Source organism: Onychomys torridus, chromosome X (assembly GCF_903995425.1).
Source record: "Onychomys torridus chromosome X, mOncTor1.1, whole genome shotgun sequence".
In the NCBI taxonomy this organism is placed as follows: domain Eukaryota; kingdom Metazoa; phylum Chordata; class Mammalia; order Rodentia; family Cricetidae; genus Onychomys; species Onychomys torridus.
In genome coordinates, this window is record NC_050466.1 from 129,892,135 (window position 1) to 129,908,971 (window position 16,837).

The window sequence follows — 16,837 nt, forward strand, 5'->3', positions numbered from 1 at the left end:
ATGACATGACTTTTAAAGAAGACTGGAAGCCAGGCGGTGGTGACGCACGCCTTTAATCCCAGCACTTGGGAGGCAGAGGCAGGTGGATCTCTGTGAGTTTGAGGCCAGCCTGGTCTACAGAGCAAGATCCAGGACAGCACCAAAACTACACAGAGAAACCCTGTCTCAAAAAACAAAACAAAACAAAAAAACAACAACAAAAAATTGAAAACAACAGAAATAGAAGTATAAAAATAGTAGAAAAAGAAATTCAGGTGGATTCAGGACAACAGGTAAGATACAAGAAACTCCAAAAAGTTCACAAAGGTTGTTTTCTGACCACTAGAGAAGGCATCTATAGTAGACTTTTATGTTCAGATTTCTGAGATAGAAAGGTTCCCAAAGCTGGTAGGGAGGGTACAGATGATGAAGCCTAAATTATAGCAAGCACAATGTAAGTTTTGCAATGATTCAGCCTTGTATGCCTCACGTTGGGAAGTGGGATTAAAGGCACCAAGTTCTTAGCAATTGTTCATTTAACAGTGACATGCAGAAGAACGAAGGACCCAGATCACCCACCAGAAAGTGAATGAGCAGGTAATCACCAACCCTTCTTTCTTTTTCACCATCTAGGGAACTCATGGCTCCTGAATCATACCTCTTTGATTTGTACTGATGGCCCCCTTCGCTATCTGGTATAGTCATGCCTTAAACACCATTTGAAATATCGTCTGTCCTCTGCTGTGTTTCCAGAAGGACACTAAGTGCTTTTCAACATTTTCTTGTACCATATGTTTTCCCCTGATTGTTCAACAGGCGATAGAGAAAGAAAAAAGCACGCTCCTGCTAGGGAAGCAGAAGGCTAACTGCAGACCTTCACCTCTCCCTCCATTTCTGCAAGTTCAATCCCCCATTCTCATCCTCACCGCTGCAAAAAAGAAAAGAAAAAAAAACCTGTGGCAGCCTGCCCCCTCTCATCTCTAGTGGGTTCCACAGACCTTCCACTTCAAACCTCCCTCCCCCAACTCACTGCTTTACCCCAGCCTCCAAAAACAGCAGGCACTCCCTGTAAAGCCACAGGCCACACTGGCCAGGAACACAGGTTGGCTGAGGTCAGATCTCCACCTCTCCCTCAGCTCCTACAAATCCAATGCCCTAGTCTCACCCCAGGTCTGCAGCAGACCACTTGCTGCAGCACACCTTCTCACTCTGTCCCCATCTGCAGGAGACCCCTTAGATCTGGCCTCCTTTTGCTTTGTCCACATCCCCACCTCCAGCAGGCACTCCCTGGGAAATCACAGGCCACACTGGGCAGGAAAACAGGTAGGCTGACTGCAGATCTTCACATTTCCCTCTGCTCCCCCAAGTCTAATCCCCCAGTCTCATCCCCTTCTCTGTAGAAGAACACTGCTGCAGGCTCCCTTCCCCCTGCCCCCATCTCCATTGGATCACACAGCTCTTCTTCAAACATCCTTCCACCAAACATTGCTTCGCCTCAGCCTCAAATTCCAGCAGGCACTCCCTGGGAACACACAGGCCACTCCAACCAGGGAAGCAAGTCCACTAACTGCAGATCTTCACCTCTCCCCCTACTCCTCCAAGGCCAATCCCCAGTCTCATCCCCAGATCCCTAGCAGACTGCTGCTGTAGCCTCTCCTCACACTCTGCTCTCATTCCCAGGGGACAAACTAAGTAGATCCTGGTGGAACACCCTGCTTCTTGTGAAGTTCCTCCACCAACCCAAGTCCATCCCCATCGCTAAGTCTCGGGGTGCAATATTCAGAAATTCACTTTACCTGGAACCCCCAGTGTCTACATCTATGAGGACCCCAGAACATTCTCTTACAGGCGACACACAACCACCACACTTCTCCAAGAACCAGAGAGGAAACAGAAACCAAGGAATGAAACAACCATCCAACAAAAACAAGAAAATTCAACAAAGACAATTCAGCACCTAGAATTATGATCTTCAAAATCCCAGATGCCTAGACGCCAGCATAAAAACACAATCAGTAACATCCAGGACAACATGTCTCCAACAGAGCCCAGCAACCCTATTGCAGCAGACCCTAAATATTGCACATAGCTGAAGCACAAAAGGAAGACCTTAAAACAGCCTTTATGAATATGATAGAGATCCTTAAAGAGACCAATAATAAATTCCTTAAAGAAACACAGGAAAACACAGTGGGAGGAAAGGAAGAAAACGGTTCAAGACATGAAAGTGGAAATAGAATCAGACTGAGATAAAAGTGGAAATGAGAGCCACTTCCAGAGACTTAGAAACCAGCCCCAAGCTCCCTTCTGCCCTGGAACTCCCATCTGGACCAGAGACTGCAGGCAGACCCTGCAGTCTCCACATCTGCCCTCACACCCATTTGCCCAAGACCCCAGCCACTTCCTGAGACTCAGAGACCAGCCCCCAGCTACCATCCACCCCGGAATTCCCATCTGGACCAGAGAGCCCCCAGCTACCATTCGCCCCAGAACTCCCATGTGGACCAGAGCTTCTATCCTGTCCCGGAACTCCCATATGGACAAGAGGAGCTCCCATCTGGACAAGATGAGCTCCCATCTGGACAAGATAACAACTAAACATACAGAATAAAGAAAGAATATTAAGGGCAGCAAATGAGAAAGGCCAAGTGACTTATAAAGGCAAACCCATCAGAATAACACCCGATTTCTCAGTGGAGACTTTGAAAGCCAGAAGGACCTGGACAGGTATAATGCAGACACTAAGAGACCATGGATGCCAGCCTAGACTAATATACTCAGCAAAACTTTCAATCATCATAGATGGAGTGAACAAGACCTTCCAAGACAAAACCAGATTTAAACAATACTTATCCACAAACCCAGCCCTACAGAAAGCACTAGAAGGAAAATTCCAATCTAAGGAAGGCAGATACACCCATGAAAACACAGGCAATAGATAACACCACAGAAGTGAACCCCAAAGAAGAGAAATACACAAACACTACCACCAAAAAATCAAATTAATAACAGGAACGAACAATCACTGGTCATTAATATCCCTTAATATCAAAGGACTTAATTCACCTATAAAAACACACAAACTACCAGAATGGATAAAAAAAACATGACCCATCTTTCTGCTGCATAAAAGAAACACATCTCAAATTCAAAGATAGACACCTCCTAAGAAGAAAAGGCTGTGAAAAAACATTCCAATCAAATGGTCTTAAGAAGCAAGCTGGTGTAGCCATCCTAATATCCAGCAAAATAGACTTCAAACTAAAATCAATCAAAAGAGATGATGAAGGACATTACTACATACTCATCGCAGGAAAGATCCACCAAGATGAAGTTTCAATTCTAAATATTTATGCACCAAACACAAGGGCACCCACATATGTAAAAGAAACATTACTAAAGCTTAAATCACATATAAAACCCCACATGTTAATAGTGGGAGACTTCAACACCCCACTTTCACCTCTGCACAGATCTGTGAAATTGAAACTTAACAGCAAAATAATGGACTTAACTGATGTTATGACTCAAATGGACTTAATCGATATCTACAGAACATTCCACCCAAACAAAAAAGAATATACCTTCTTCTCAGCACCCCATGGAAACTTCTCTAAAATCGACCACATACTTGGCCACAAAGCAAATCTCAACAGATACAAAACAATTGGAATAACCTCCTGTGTTCTATCAGACCACCATGGTTAAAGTTAGATTTCAACAACAGAAAAAACTACAGAAATCATACAATCTCATGGAAACTGAATAATGCTCAACTGAATCACCAATGGGTAAAGGAAGAAATAAAGAAAGAAATTAAAGACTTCCTAGAGATCAATGAAAATGAATACACCACCAAACTTATGGGATACTATGAAAGCAGTGCTAAGAGGGAAATTCATAGCACTAAATGCCCACGTAAACAAGTTGGAGAAATCTCACACTACTGACTTGACAGTACACCTGAAAGCTCTTGAACAGGAAGAAGCAAAGTCTCCCAGGAGGAACAGACGCCAGGAAATTATCAAATTGACAGCTGAAATCAATAAAATAGAAATAAAAAGAACAATAGAAAGGATTAATGAAAGAGTTGGTTCTTTGAGAAGATCAACAAGATAGACAAGCCCTTATCCAAACTAACCAAAAGACAGAGAGAGAGAGCATCCAAATTAACAAAATCAGAAATGAAAAGGGGGACATAACAACAGACAATGAGGAAATCCAGAGAATCATTAGGTCATACTTCAAAAACCTATACTCCACAAAACTGGAAAATCTAATAGAAATGGAAAATTTTCTAGATAGGTACCACATATCTAAGTTAAATAAAGGCCAGACAAACCATTTAAATAGTCCAATAACCCCTAGGGATATAGAATCAGTCATTAAAAGTCTCCCAACCAAAAAAAGCCCAGGACCAGATTGTTTCAGTGCAGAATTCTACCAGATCTTCAAAGAAGATTTAATACCAATACTCTTTAAATTGTTCCACACAATAGAAGCAGAAGGAATATTACCAAACTCCTTCTATGAGGCTACAATTACCCTGATTCCTAAACCAAACAAAGATGCAAACAAAGTAAGAGAACTACAGACCGATCTCCCTCATGAATATTGATGCAAAAATACTCAAAAAAATACTGGCAAACAGACTCCAAGTACACATCAAAACAATTATCCACCATGATGAAGCAGGCTTCATCCCAGGGATGCAAGTGTGGTTCATCATACAAAAGTCCGTCAATGTAATACACCATATAAACAAATTCAAAGAAAAAAACGACATAATCATCTCACTAGATGCAGAAAAAGCATTTGACAAAATCCAACACCCCTTCATGATAAAGGTCTTGGAGCGATCAGGAATACAGGGAACATACCTAAACAAAATATAGGCAAAGTACAGCAAGCCAACAGCCAACAGCCAACAGCCAACATCAAATTAAATGGAGATAAACTCATAGCAATACCACTAAAATCAAGAACAAGGCAAGGCTGTCCCCTCTCCCACTACTTATTCAATATAGTACTTGAAGTTCTAGCCAGAGCTATAAGACAACATAAGGAGATTAAGGGGATACAAATTGGAAAGGAAGAAGTCAAGCTCTCCCTATTTGCAGATGACATGATAGTATACATGAGTGACCCCAAAAATTCAACCAAGAAACTAATACAGCTTATAAACATCTTCAGCAACATAGCAGGATCAACTCAAAAAAGTCAGTAGCCCTCCTATATACAATAGACAAACAGGCTGAGAAGGAAATCAGAGATATATCACCTTTTACAATAGCCACAAATGATACAAAATACCTTGAGGTTACTCTAAATGAGCATGTGAAGGACCTCTATGACAAGAAAGACATGATAAATGAAGACCACATGAGAATAGGAAGAAGCAAAGTGCTCAAGAGGTCCCCTTAAATCCACAATGATACCTCCACTGTGGACTATTGGCAATGGTCGAGAGAAAGCCTGATCTGACCTAGTCTGGTGATCAGATGGCCAAACACCCTAACAGTCGTACTGGAACTCTCATCCATTAACTGATGGAAGTGGATGCAGAGATCCTCAGCCAGGCCCCAGGTGGAGCTCCAGGAGTCCAATTGTCGAGAAAGAGGAGGGACTGTAAGAGTGTGAATTGTTGAGCCCAAGATTGGAAAAGCACAGGGACAAATAGCCAATCGAATGGAAGCACATGAATTATGAACCAAAGGCTGTGGAGCCCCCAGCTGGAGCAGGCCCTCTGGATAAGTGAGACAGTTGAATAGCTTGAATTGTTTGGGAGTCACCCAGGCTGTGGGACCAGGATCTGTCCTTAGTGCATGAGCTGGCTGTTTGGAACCTTGGGCTTACACAGGGACACTTTGCTCAGCCTGGAAGGAGGGGACTGGACCCGCCTGTACTGAATCCACCAGGTTTAAATGAATCCCCAGGGGAGTCTTGGCCCTGGAGGACATGGGAATGGAGGGGAGGGGCTGGGGGGAAGGTAGGGGCGGAGGGGGGAGGGGGGAGGACAGGGGAACCCATGGCTGATATGTAAAATTAAAACACAAATATAATAAATAACAAAAAAAAAAAAACACAAAAAAAAGGAAAAAAAAAAGTGGAAATGAAAACTTTAGGAGCTCTCCAAGATGTTAAGTCTTCATTTTCCGAGAAGCAGAGGAGCTAGCTCACCAAAGTTACTTTATACAAACATGTACAATGTTAACTGGGGCTGGGAAAGGGTCAAACCACCAAAGCCATCTTGTTCCTGCTGCCCATGAGAGAGGTTTGCCAGGAGTATCTTAGGACCAAGGTCAGTGCATCTCTGCAAGCTCTCCCATAGCAGTAGCACCAGGTGCAGATTTTCCAGAGACATTTCTTCAAGATTTAAACAGTCTCCAATTTCTCAGCCTCTACTGATTAACCCAAACGTAACAAAGGCTTTGCTGAAATATTTCTCTCAAAGCCAGACACAAAGGCTTTATACATTTCACTTAAAGCCAGACATAAAGGCTTTACTTACATATCACTGCACTTCATCAACAGAATACAAGAGATGGAAGAGAGAATCCCAGGTGTTGAAGACACATTAGAATAAATGGATACATTGGTCAAAGAAAATGTTAAATCCAAAAAACTCCTAGCACAAAACATCAAGGAAATCTGAAACACTAAAAAGACAATATCTAGGAGTAATAGGAATAGAGGAAGGAGAGGAAATCCAGGTCAAAGTCACAGAAAATATTTTCAACAAAATCACAGAAGAAAATTTCCTTAACCTAAAGAAGGATATGCATATCAAAGTACAAGAAGCATTCAGAAAACAAAATAGACTGGATCAGAAAAGGAAGTATCCTCAGCACTTAATAATCAAAACGCTAAACATACAGAACAAAGAAATAATATTAAAAGCTGCAAGGAAAAAAGGACCAAACCACGTATAAATGCAGACCAATAAGAATTACATCAGACATCTCAATGGAGACTCTAAAAGCAAGAAAGGCCTGCACAGGTGTGCTGCAGACTCTAAGTGACTCTAAGTAGACCATCCCAGACTACTATACTCAGGAAACCTTCAATCACCACAGATGTAGAAAATAAGACATTCCATGATAAAAATCAAAATCAATCAATACTTATCCACAAATCAAGCCCTACAGAAGGTGCTAGAAGAAAAACTCTAACCTAAAAAGGTGAACTACATCCAAGAAAACACAGAAAATAAATAATTCCAAACCAGCAAAGTCAAAAGAAGAAAAACACACAGAGACACATGCACACACAAACAACAACAACAAAATAACCGGAATCAAAAACCAATGGTCATTGATACCTCTCAGCATCAGTGGTCTCAATTCCGCAACAAAAAGACAGAGCCTACCAGAATGAACAGGATCCATCCTTCTACTGCATCCAAGAAACACACCTAAACTTCAAGGATACACATTACCTCAGGGAAAAGGGCTATAAAAAGTTACTCAAAGCAAGTGGACCTAAGAAGCAAGCTGGTGTAGATAGACATTTTAATATCTAACAAAATATGCTTCAAACAAAAACTAATCAGAAGAGTCAGGGAAAGACACTACATATTCATCAAGGAAAAATCCACCAAGAGGACAATACAATTCTTAGCATCTATTCCCCAAACACAAGGGCCCCCAAGTTTGTAAAAGAAACACTACCACAGCTGAAAGCACACATTGCCCCTCACACAGTGAGAGTGGGAGACTTCAATGCTCGACTCTCACTAATAGACAGGCCATCCAGCCAAAAACTAAACAGAGAAATGGTGGAAATAATAGTCATCATAAATCAAATGGACCTAACAGATATGCACAGAACATTTCATCCAAACACAAATGAATATACCTTCTTCTTAGCACCTCATGGTACTATTTCCAAATTCACCACATACTCAGACCCAAAGCAAGTCTCAAGGGATACAAGAAAATTGAAATAACTCCCTGCATCCTGTCGGACCACCATGGTTGAAAGCTGGAGATCAACAACAACAGAAACTTTACAAACATATGAAAACTGATCAATTCACTACTTACTGATAACTGAGTTAAGACAGAAATCACAAAAGAATTTCTAGACTTTCTAGAATTGAATGAAAATAAATACACGCTGGGCGGTGGTGGTGCACGCCTTTTATCCCAGCACTCAGGAGGCAGAACCAGGTTGATCTCTGAGTTCGAGGCCAGCCTGTGCTACAGAGTTCCAGGAAAGGTGTGAAGCTACAAAGAGAAACCCTGTCTCAAAAAACCAATAAAAAAAGAAAAAAAGAATAGAAGGAAAAAAAGAGGAAAAGAAAATGAATGCACAACATACCCAAACTTGAAGGACACAATGAAGGCAGTGCTAAGAGGCAAGTTCATAGCACTAAATGCCCACATAAAAAATGGAACAATCTCATATGAGTAACTCAACAGCACACCTAAAAGCTCTGAAACAAAAGAAGAAATCATACACAAGAGGAGTAGATGTCAAGGCTTGATCATACTGAGGGCTGAAATCAGCAAAATAAAAACAAAAAGCCAAAAAACAATACAAATAATGAAACAAAGAGTTTATTCTTTGTGAAAATCAGAAAAATTCACAAATCTTTATCCACATTAACTAAAAGGTGGAGAGAGAATATCCACCTTAACAAAGTTAGAAATGAAAAGGAGGACATAATAACAGACACCCAGGAAAACCACAGAATCATAAGGACATATTTTAAAAACCTGTATGCCACCAAATTGGAAAATCTAAAAAACATGGATAATTTTTTGGTACGTACCACTTACTAAAGTTAAATCAAGATCAAATAAATAATTTAAATAGACCTATAGCCCCCTGTGAAATAGCAGTCATTAAAATCTCCCTATCAGGCTTTTTTTTTCAAATTATTCCACAAAATAGAAACAGAGGGAATAATGTCCAACTCATTTTACTAGGCCACATTGACCCTGGTACCAAAACATATAAAGGCCCACCAAAGAAACAGAATAACAGAACAACTTACCTCATGATCATACATGCAAAAATACTCAATAAAGTATTTGCAAACTATATGCAAGAACATATAAAAAAGATCATCCATGATCAAGAAGGTTCATTCCAGAGATGCTGGGATCGTTCAACATACGTAAATTTAAAAATGCACTATAAAAATAAACTGAAAGACAAAATCTACATGATCATCTCATTAGATGCAGAAAAGCTCATTAACAAAATCCAACAGCCTTTCTTGATAAAAAGAGATAAGAGAAATGACTGACAAACCTAAACACAGTAAAGGCAGCTTATAGCAAAATCAAAGCCAACATCAAATTAAATGGAGAGAAACTCAACGCAAATCCACTGAAATCAGGAACAACACAAGGTTGTCCACACTCTCCAAATCTATTCTATATACTACTTAGTCATAGATAAAGCAGTAACATCAAGGGGATACAAATTGGGAAGAAAGAAGTTAAAGTATCTTTATTTACAGATGGTATAATAGTATACATAATTGGCTCAAGAATCCAACCAGGAAACTCCTACAGCTGATAAACACTTTCAGCAAAGTGGCTGGATTCAAAATTAACTCACAAAAATCAGTAGTCCTTCTGTATTCAAATGACAAATGGACTGAGAAGGAAATCTGGGCAATACCGCCTTTCACAATGGCCTGAAGTAATACAAAATATCATGGAAGTAACTCTAACCAAGCAAGTGAAAGATCTGTATGATAAAAAACTTAAAGCCTTTGAAGAAAGAAATTGAAGACAATTTCAGAAGATGGAAAGATTTTCCATGCTCATGGATCAGTAGGATTAATATAGTAAAAATGGACAGGCTACCAAAATCAATCCACAAATTCAAAGCAATACCCACCCAAATTCCAACACAATTATCACAGATCTTAAAATTTTAGCTCCATATGTAAACACACACACACAAAAACCCCATGATAATTAAAACAATCCTGAACAAAAGAACTGCTGGATGTCTCACCATTCCCAATTTCAATTGTATTACAGAGGTATAGTAATAAAACAGCATGATATTGGCACAAAAACAGATGTGTTGATAAATGGAATCAAACTGAAGTCTTGGACATAAATCCACACACATTATGGACACCTGATTTTGATAAACAATCCAAAAAAGACAACATCTTCAACAAGTGGAGCTGGTGAAACTGGATGTCTGTATGTAAAAGAATGATTATTGATCCATATTTGTAACCTGCACAAAACTCAAGTACAAATGGATCAAAGCCCTCAACATAAAACCAGATACACTGAACCTGACAGAAGAGAAAGTGGGAAATATCTTTGAACTCAATGGCATAAGAGACTTCCTAAAAAGGACACTGATAGTCACTAAGATTAACAATTAATAAATGGGATGTCATGAAACTGAAAAGCTTCTGTAAGGCAGAGGACACTGTTATTTGGAAAAAAGCAGCAGTCTACAGAATGGGAAAATATTTTTACCAATTACACATCCAATAGAAGACTAATATCCAAAATATATAAAGAACTCAAAAAACTAGACAGCAAAAAACAAATAATCCAATTAAGACTGGGGAAGAGATCTAAATAGAATTCTCAATAGAGGACATGTTCAACATCCATAACCATCAAGGAAATCAAAATCAAAAGCACTTTGAGATTCCATCTTACCTGTCAGAATGGCTAAGTTAAAAAAAATACAAGTTTTGGGGTTAGGGATTTAGCTCAGTGGTAGAGCACTTGCCTAGCAAGAGCAAGGCCCTGGGTTCGGTCCTCAGCTCCGAGAAAAAAAAAAAAGGAAAAAATACAAGTTTTACTTTCAGCTCATACTGGTGATGATGAGGAGTGAGAGAGCACTCATCTATTGCTTGTGGGAGTTGCAAACTTGTACAGCCGCCATGGAAATCAATATGGTGGTTCCTTAGAAAGTTGGGAATCAATTTACCTCAACATCCAGCTATGGCACGAATCTTAAAAGGTCTTATTAATAAAACCAAACCCGGAGCCAGGTATTGGGGTGAATGCTGAAAGATCAGAGAGCTGGCCACAGCTAACCTCACCTCGCCAACTTCTCAGCAGATCCTGTTTCCTCAAACCGGAAGCCTCTGTGTCCACATTTGAATGGATCTCAGCTGAACTGGGTCTAAAAGCCTAAAAGCTTTACCTGGTCCTCACAACTTATATACCTTTCTGCTTCTGGCCATCACTTCCTGGGATTAAAGGCATGTGTCACCATGCCTGGCTGTTTTCAGTGTGGCTTTGAACTCACAGAGATCCAGACAGATCTCTGCCTTTGGAATGCTAAGATTAAAGGTGTATGTGCCACCATTTTCTGAGCAGATGGAGGATACCAGCAAAGCTCATATGAACTCACAGACTGAAACAGCATGCACAGGGCCTGCACCGGTCTGCACCAGGTCCTCTGTGTGTATATTATGGCTTCCAGTTTAGTGTTTTTATGGGATTTCTTGAGTCTGTGGACTCTTTTCCTTCTGTTGGTTCTTTCTGTCCAACTTCAATGTGATAGTTTTTGTTTTATATTTACTTTGTTATATTTTTAAAAATGAATGAATGAAAATCTGACCACTAGGGTAAAGGTTAATAACTGAACTATCATTTATACCTGCTGAGAGATGGGGAAAACCATTTTTCCCCAGTGGAGTGGCACTGGGTATACCCAGGGCAGGCCTTATGCTCAGGAGTAGTAGACCAACATGTAATGGACTCCACAGTTTTTTTTTTCTGTGTGTGCTTTTATTTGGTTACAGTTTGGTGTTTTCTTTTTTTGTTTGTTTTTCGGTTTTGGGTGTTGTTGTATTTTATTTTCTTAGTTTTGTTGTTGTATTGTTTTTTTGTTTTTTGAGAAAGAACTTAAAGTTTGGTGGGTAGGGACAGGGAGAGGATCTGGAATAAGTTGTGAGAGGGAAATAATATGATCAAAACATCTAAATTTAAAAACTCTTCTAAATAATAAAAATATAATAAAGCCGCAATAAGAAAGAAAACAAACCCTTGTTTATGAAAATTGGACAGACATACTTCTGACTTCCCATAATGTGAAGATATTTTTAAATTATATTGATTCTCATCTTATATCTGAGTATTAGCTTTTAAGGCTTTGGTGGGCATACTCAATCTGCATATGCAGAAAGGTTGGGTACAGTTAGTGAGTAGGAGAGGAAAGGATTTCCACAGCAAGGACACTACACTCTGTAGATCAGGTAGATCTCAAACTCACAGAGATATGTCTAACTCTGCCTCCCAAGTGCTGGGACTAAAGGTAGGTGTCAGCATACCTGGCACTGGAGTTGATTTTTGCACAGAGTGATAGACACGCCTTTTGCCATACCATTTGTTGAGATGCAGTCTTTCCTCCAGTGTTTATTTTTGGCATCTTTGTCAAATATCAGATAGCTGTACTTGAGGGATTACCATACCAGCCCTCAAATTATAGATCTATTGTGAAAAAAATATCACGGTATTGGAACAAAGCAGACATATATATACACACATACGTACGTACGTACGTACATACATACATACATACATACATACATATAAAAATCAAGGGAACAGAACAGAAGATCCAGTCCTCACACTGCACACTCTAGGCTACCTGGCCTCTGCTTCCACCTCCCACTTAACTGAAGAAATGGTGGATTTACAGATGCCTACCACTGCAGCTGTTTTTCATGACGGCTCCAGGAATCAAACTCGTCATTCAGTTTGTACAGCTAATGCCTTTGCCCACTGTGCTATCTCTCTGGCTTGATAGTAACAGTTTTTAAAAATGAGTTTTAGATTTATTTTTATTTTATGTGTATGGGTATTTTGCCTACAAATATGTCTGCATATCATATGTGTGCAATGCCTGTGGAGGTCAGAAGGAGGCATTGGATCCCCTGGAACTTTAGTACAGATTGTCTTGAGCTACCATGTGGGAATTGAATGTAGGTCCTATATAAGAGCAACAAGTGCCCTTAACCACTGAACCATCTCTCTAGCCCCCAATATTTTTTATGAGACACGATCTCACAATGTAACACTAGATATCCTGAAACTTGCTATGTAGACCAGGCTGGCCTTGGACACAGAGAGATTTTCCTGCCTCTGCCTCACACATTCTGGGATTAAAGGAATGTGCCACTACAATGGGCTAGGTAAATTGTTTGTTTTCGGTTTCATTATTTTCTTCTAGACAGGGTGTATGTGTGTAACAGCCCTAGATGTCCTGGATGCCATTTTGTAGACCAGGCTGGTCTCAAACTTAAAGAGATCTGCCTGCCTCTGCCTTCTAAGTGTTGGGATTAAAGGTGTGTGCCACCAAGCCTGGTTGATATTTTTATTAGGTATATAAATTACTTATAATAAAAATTATTGGGTTGGGGATTTAGCTCAGTGGTAGAGCGCTTGTCTAGCAAGTGCAAGGCCCTGGGTTCGGTCCTCAGCTTAAAAAAAAAAAAGAAATTAGTCACTTAGCCTGTCATAGAACACCTTAGCTATAATACCAAGTTTATATGCTCATGAAACAATATTTACAACACTGAGTGGGAGTGTTGTACTCTGAAATGTCATATATACCTAACCAAATATCAAAAATGAACTCCCAATATTACTCTATAGTACTTTAAGAACATCAATTGCCAAAACTGGTAAAGGAAGAGGTAAAGATATAAACAATCAAGGGCCTCATGGGGAAAGTTGTTAAAGAGTGACCTAACTGCCACTACCAAATGGCCAGGGTATTAAATAACTTTACTGGCTTGTTCTATCAAACCTTACAAGTGTATTATTTAAATTCACCTAGAAACCACAGACCAATTTCACAGGAATAAGAAACTATAGCACATCTGAAACAAGATCATAAGGAATCATGAGGATAGGGACTACTTGCTGACATTCACTCTAGAATCTTAGGTAGTCATTCCAGCCAACAAAAGAGAAAGATAATGGTGAGTCTGACCCACCAGAGTGCTCAACAGAACTCCGTGTATCTTTCTCAACTCTGATTTGTCATATACCACTGAGACTATCATCAACTGCTACGGCTTTTAAAAGAAATAGCAGATAAGGTGTATAAGATTCTTGAAGAAGTTCATAGGCAGAGGGCCACAAAACCAAGACATGAATGTGGGAAGGAGATTAGTTATGAAGCAGGGGTGGTCAGGGGAGGGAGGGAGATAAGAGTGCAGGGGCTGAGAGCAGTCAGAACGCATGGTATAGACATATGAAATTGTTAAAGAGCGAATTTAATTTCTAAACTGTTCATATACTTTAATCCAGTAACACCATTTCTAAAAACCAACAGTAATAGTTGTGCATTGGAGGTAGTGAGTGTGCAATTATGTAAATATACAAATAATCATTGAACTGTGTATTTAACAAGAGGTAACCTTTTTTAAATTAGCTTATACAATAACGTAATACTTCGTTTTGATTGACTTTCCACTCCTGCCCGTCTCTCTGACCCTCTATTTCCCCACTGTATCCTTTTACTCTCAATTTTCTCCTTCCACTTTAATATCTCACGTGTTCTATTGTCTTCTACACCCCACCTCTTGAAGCCTCCTTTTCTCTATTATGAGTTTACTTTATGGTTTATAAACTATGCTTCAACAAGCTCCTAGAAATTTCATACTAAAAATAACATAAAATGCAGAAAATACTTTGAGTACTATGATAGTCACTGCTGTACAACTAACTGCACTATCAATAGTTGCAAGAGCCAGATCACTAAGGGCTATTCGATTACACATCATCTGAATAGCTACTTTTTGTCAGGCTGGTACCAGAAATGCAAATATGAATGGCACTCTGACTCTGAAGCTGGAGGAATTCCCAGGCTGGTGGGACATCAACCAGAACACAGAACAAGTTAATTCAAGTCGAGCAGGAATTGTGGGAAGGAGTTAGAGAAGCATTCCCTGAGCACCTGGCACACAGAGATCTGGGACTAGAATGTGGTCTGTTCCCCAAACAGTATGGTTTCTGAGGGAGATGAGAATCCCATAACCACCAGAGAAGGGGGACAAAAAGGAGGGGAGAAGAGGGAGTGAGGGGAGAGAGGAAGCCCCCCATTCTCAAGCACTCACCTGAAGCAGGAAAAGTACAAAGAAGGTCTTGAGCTACAATATGGGCGCTGGGAATTTAATCTGGGTCCTCTTCAAGAGCATTAAGTGAACTGACCCACAGAACCATTGCTCTAGGCCCCCAATATCTTTATATGAGACATGGTCTTACTATGTAGGACTAGATATCCTGAAACTTGCTATGTAGACCAGGCTGGCTTTGAACTCAGAGAAGGTCTTCCTGCCTTTGTCTCCTGAGTTCTGGGATCAGAGGCATACATTACCACATTGGGTTTCTAAGATATTTCATTAGGTATATAAATTACAACACCAAGTACTCTTTCTCAGCCTGCCACACAACACCTTAGTTTCAACTTACCCATCCTTCCCAAAAACCTGGGAGGCTCCAGCTCTCCCGTGAGGCCTCTTAACATTCTTCCTCTTCACTACTGGAGGTATGCCAGTCTGGTGGGTTTTATTCTCCCAGTCCTTTCCTTGCATGGGCAGAACAGAGTGAGAAGATTAGAAAACAAATACAACTGAATACAGCGAGCTCCTCTACGAGACCCTTTGGCTAATCATTTGAGATCCCTCTCAAGTGTCTTAGGGTCTGATGGGGAAAAGACACAAAGAAATTCAACTAGTTCACAATGTGATAAAATTCTGGAAGGGAAGATATTACAAAAGAGGGACCATATCCTGTGTGGGGTTAGGGAGTTTCTCAAGGGTGATAATCTGAACTCAATAGCCAATGCAGCAAATGGTTGGCTAGATAAAGCACTGCAGGTTGGAGTACTATAGTTCTGCTTAGTACGCTGACTGACTGACTTGTGTGGGGAAAGAGCATGCGTGCCACAGCACATGTGTGGAGGAGGGAGGAAAATTTGCAGTGGTCGGGTTTCCCTTTCTACCATAGGGTTCTCAGGGATTGAACTCAGGACGTCAGGCTTGGTGGCTAGCACCTTTACCCACTTAACCTGCCCACTGTTCCTCTATTTTAGATACTTTCCAGAACTGGAAACTATCTTCAATTGTTAAAAGATGGTTAACTATAACACAACACACCCACATTTTCCAATTCTATGCAGCAGGATTTTCAACACTTAGCACACCAACTCCACAATGTTACACTGGTTGGCAATCAATAAACATTTATTGAATTAATGAATGAATCCAGACTGGGTAACAAATAGCACAGAAAAAAGGTTTAATAGCTGTATGGCTAGCTTTATGTCAATTTGACATAAGCTAGAGTCATTCTGAAAGAGGGAACCTCAACTGAGAAAATGCTCCTACCAAATTGGCCTGGGGAAAAACCTGTGGTGTATTTTCTGATTGGTGATTGATGGAGGCTGGAGCTCAATATGGGGAGTACCACTCCTGAGCTGGTGGTTCTGGGTGCCTTAGAAAGCAGGCTGAGCAAGCCATGAGAATAAGCCAGTAATCAGCACTCCTCCATGACCTCTGCATCAGTTTCTGCCTTGGGTCCCATTCCTGACTTCCCTCAGTGATGGGCTGTGATGTGGAAGTGTAAGATGAAATAAATCTTTTCCTTCCCAAGTTGCTTTTGTGCAACAGAAACCCTAATTAAGACAATATACTTACTACATACAGGACTGCTATAGTTAATAATCTATAACACATACCTTTATACTGCCAACCCATTCCAAAAATGGACAAAAAGTAAATTGAGTGGTTCAGATGAGGAATAGGCAAATGATCAAGAAATGTGTGAAAAGATGTCCAATCTCATTAATAATCAGAGAAAAAAATTAAAGCAACACAGAGATTATAGGTACTTCTAGTATA

The 16,837-nt window shown here is 40.2% G+C and overlaps 1 long non-coding RNA gene across 1 annotated transcript in view; it reads right to left on the reverse strand.

The window, feature by feature from the left end:
* Positions 1-15,516, reverse strand: part of LOC118574267 — a 23,446-nt gene extending 7,930 nt beyond the window's left edge. The window contains exon 1 of the long non-coding RNA XR_004943710.1: positions 15,408-15,516. This is a non-coding gene — a long non-coding RNA (uncharacterized LOC118574267). The remainder of the gene's footprint in view (positions 1-15,407) is intronic.
* Positions 15,517-16,837: the final 1,321 nt, after the last annotated feature.